Genomic DNA, 4206 nt, shown 5'->3' on the forward strand with positions numbered 1-4206 from the left:
ACAGCTTCTGAAGACCTCTGTAATGACTAATGGATCACTCAAACTAGAATAGATTAAGTTGTGTTATTGGTAAGTAGAACCTTTCTGCAAAATGATACAAGATGAGCCCTCTGTGCTGGCCAACCAGAAAGGGACTGGGCTGCGGAATCAGTCCTTCTCCAGATGTTATTGGGCTACAATTCCTAGCCTCCCCAATCACTGGTCCTGCTGGCTGGGCTAGGGTTCCCCATCCCTGTCTGAGAAGCTCCCTAACATGTTTCAAGCGCATCTGAGAGATGCAGTCTTCCCACACACCTGAAGAAGTGCAAATAGCGATGGGAAATAGAAATAGTGTGGGGAGGAGTTCACGATGTTTTGTCAGCAATAATATTACAGACAACAGTTTGGGGTGGTGGGAGCCTCTGGTTCATACACACAAAGAAACAATTTTCATAAAATGCTACCTTTCTTTCCCAGTTCAAAATATGCTCTGCATTTTTGAAAGTCCAGGAGTGCCTAAATGAAAACAACCAGGGTGGTTTTTTTAATGCTCTGTTAAGTCACAAATCCCTGTAGCGCAAATGCATGCAAACACACACACACATGGAACAGCAAATGGAGCAATCAGACCAGGAGCAAAACAACTTTTACATGGAAGATGGAAGGAAGCACAGCCCCCTTCAGCGTGCCCAGAAGCTGGTCGGGCATGAAGATGAAGTGTATATCAGAGCACATGGCCGCGTTGGTGTTGGGAGCTGGGTCTCCCCTCCAGCCACCAGCCCTCCAGCCCTCCTGAAGATGCTGCTCCTGGGCTACCGCCGGCGAATGGGCTTGTACACACACACAGACAGCAGGATCATGGCGACGAGCAGGATGCCAAAGACACTTCCCATCAGAACTGCAAGAGAAAGGAAGAGCGAGAGCCTGGGCTGATAAGGCATGGAGGAGGGCAGCCAGGGACTGATTCAGTCTACAGGGCACGCAGTGCTCTCTCTTCAAGAGCAGGAGCTGGGAGACCAGGGACGCGGACTTATAAAAAATATTGGGGGGGCCCGGGAAAGCTCATGAATAATAAATAAGCTCATGAATATGCAAATAAAGTGGCGCCGCCTCCTTGTGAGCGAATAGGGGACAGCGTGCTGCGCCTATTAATCAGCTCCAAAGGAAATTGGGTGGAGCTTTTGCTCGGGAGGGAGGGCAGGAGGCATGCAGCCCGCCCCTCCCTGTGCATTTTGGGCTGGGGGAGGGGCGGCGATGGCGCTCTGCTGGAGGGGCGCCGGAGATTATTGGGGGGGCAGAGCCCCCCCAAACGAATTTTTGAGGGGGCTCGGGCCCCCTCAAGCCCCATGGAGTCGGCGCCTATGTGGGAGACACAGGGTGCAGTTACAGGCTGGGAACAGGACTTGGAAGAAACCAGGGTTCAAATCTCCACTCGACCGTGAAGCTCCCTAAAGGTAAAGGGACCCCTGACCGTTAAGTCCAGTCGCAGATGACTCTGGGGTTGCGGCGCTCATCTCGCTTTATTGGTCATGTGGCCAGCATGACTAAGCTGCTTCTGGCGAACCAGAGCAGCACACTGAAACGCCGTTTGCCTTCCCGCCGGAGTGGTACCTATTTATTTACTTGCACCTTGACGTGCTTTCGAACTGCTAGGTTGACAGGAGCAGGGACCGAGCAACGGGAGCTCACCCCGTCGTGGGGATTCAAACCGTCAACCTTCTGATCAGCAAGCCGTAGGCTCTGTGGTTTAGACCACAGCACCTAGGAGCCCTCAAAGGCCAATCACTCACAGTGGCTTCCAACCTTCGCTACCAATTCCTCCCATTTTCAGAATTCCTTGGACTCTCGCTCTCATCCTTGGGCACAAGAAGAACCAGTGCTCCTACTGAGCATCTGCTAGAGCAGAAACAGGAAACCTGTAGCCCTCCAGATTCTGTTGGACTCTGCCAGGGGCTGTCAATGGGGAAATTCCAGTCTGCAATCCTTGCTGGCCCCATACTGGCTGCAAGTAAATGCAGCTGGGCCAGGAACTGCCTGGCAGGGTGAGGAGAAAGTGGTGGGAGCCCCAGCCTGGCTGGGAAAAGAAACAGCCAAATGACCAGCAAGCTGATTGTGGGGATTCTCAGAAGCATAATGAGGAACACCTTTGGAAGTCTTCACACGATTGGAGGAATTACTTATTACTGATGCAACTTTCTGACAGTGAGGTGTAAATCTCAGCACATTTAAGTCACAATTGGACTGGGAGGCAAAACAATTCAAGAAAGGAAGCTCAGTGCTGAGAGCCAGCCCAGGAGGCAGCGAGGCCTCTGAATGCAGTTGCCAGGAGGAGAGAAAGGCCTCACTTGCCAGTTCCCCCCTGTGAGAACAGGAGGCTGGACTGGATGGGTCACTGGCCTGATCCAGCAGGCTCCTCTGGTATTAAAAAAAAGACATGCAGGGTCCACAGAGTCTGTCTTTTCCATGGCTTTTCACCCCCCCCTCCCCGCAGCATAGGCAGGGTGTCCGAGAGGCCATCTAGTCTACCCCAGGCAGGGGCTACCTCCTCCTTCCCTGGCCCCGGCTGCAAAGGGCAAACCAGTTCATCCTGCCTTGGCTAGAGAAGGCCTTTGGCCCTGCAGGGAGAACTGAGCCAGGAACCACAGGGATGGAAGTGGGGAGGGAGGCAAAGCCCCCCCCCCCAAGTTCCGGGGCTCCCTTTCCACGGGGCGAACCTGCAAGCGGCGGGCGCGGAGTGCTGGGCTTGGGGCAGGCGAGGGAGAGGGAGGACTGGAGGGGTGGGAGGCGGGTGCAGGGCCGTGGACCCAGGCGTGCGAGGAGGGGCCCTCTCTCCCTCGGGGACCCAGGCGTCCGGCCTCCTCACCCAGGTTCTGCGTCTGGAGCACGGCGTAGGGCCGGCTGTTCCCTGGCGGCGCCGCCGCCGCCTCGGCCTCGTCCCGCAGCGCGTCTCCGCCGGCCGCCCGCAGCAGCAGCAGCAGGCCCGCCGCCCGCCCGCCGCGCCGCCCCATCCTCGCCCGGCCCCTCTTCTGCACGTGTGGATGCGGCCAAGTTGCCAGCACGTGTTCGGCCAAGGTGCTTCGAACGGGAACCTGGCCGGTGGGCCCCGCAATGCCACGCTCTGCCCAGCGCAGGGAGGGAGGGCGGCGGGTGAGCGAGCGAGGGGGTTGCCAACCGGCCCCCAAAAAGGTTGCGCGTGGACACGTGGGCTTTAGGACCCCGGGGTCTCCTTCAGCCCCCTCCCGAGCATTGCATGCTGGGAGTGGTAGTCTCCATTCTCGGATGCCGCTGGCCTCTCTGGAGAGAGGAAAGTGGAAGCTCGGCGTGCCTGCTCGGAAGGAAACCCACTGAATTCAAGGGGAGTTACTCCCAAGCGTGCATAGGATTGTAGCCTAAATGCAAATAACCTAAGCAGGCTTCAAAACCATGGGTCAGTCAATGCGGCTTTTAATTTACTGCTCTTTTTATTGCATTTTAATCAATGTTATCTGGTTTCACCCGTTACCTCCTTGCCTTGGAAAAGGCAGCAAGCTACAGATCTTTCCTAGAAATAAAACGAGAACGAAACAGTCCCCAGCTTTGAAGAATTCGGATTTTCATAGGTTTAAATCTCACTCATTTTCTAGCTGTTTTTGTTTATAACCAGATATTCTACAAGTCTGTGCATTTTGCAAAAGCTTCCTTTCTTTTCCGAGAGCACTTTCTGAATGGAGTTGGCACCCAGCCATTTCCATTTCCAGAGAGCTAGTAGCCACACCAGTCCCTTACAGCAAAAACGACAGTCTTGTGGCACCTCAAAGGCTAACAAATTTATTATCACGGCATAAATGTTTTGTGGACTTCATGGGACGCAGTTGTGACCCAGCATCTCTCTGAAAGGAACCACAGTGCAAATACATTCTCAGGGTAACCCCTTCCTCCTTTGCAGAGCTCACCTCACCTCCCCAAAACAAATAAATTGGTAAATTGGGGAATACAAGAGGGTATTAAATACAAGAGAATTAAAATCCACAGTGCTTCCAGCTGTGTACAATAAAATAAGATGGTCTCCAAGTGTTACGGAAGGGGGGGGGCATGTCTTCTTCACCTTCTTCACTACAATATATCCATTTATTCCCAATTGTCAATGTCAAAGGGGACTAAAATCTATAAAATCCATAGAAAATCAACGTGCCCATTTGCTCAATTTCTCTAGGACTCCATCACCCCTCCTGTCTTCCATAATCCCTC

The 4206-nt window shown here is 53.7% G+C and overlaps 1 long non-coding RNA gene across 1 annotated transcript; it reads right to left on the reverse strand.

Moving 5' to 3' along the window:
• Positions 1-500: 500 nt before the first annotated feature.
• LOC309354487 lies at positions 501-2967 on the reverse strand. Its single transcript, XR_014162328.1, has 2 exons — positions 2843-2967; positions 501-877 (listed from the first exon to the last, which is right to left on the reverse strand). It is a non-coding gene; the product is annotated as an uncharacterized lncRNA (long non-coding RNA).
• Between the last annotated feature and the right edge of the window lie 1239 nt (positions 2968-4206).

Source organism: Podarcis melisellensis (genome assembly GCF_964234715.1).
Source record: "Podarcis melisellensis genome assembly, chromosome: 13".
Classification (NCBI taxonomy): Eukaryota; Metazoa; Chordata; class Lepidosauria; order Squamata; family Lacertidae; genus Podarcis; species Podarcis melisellensis.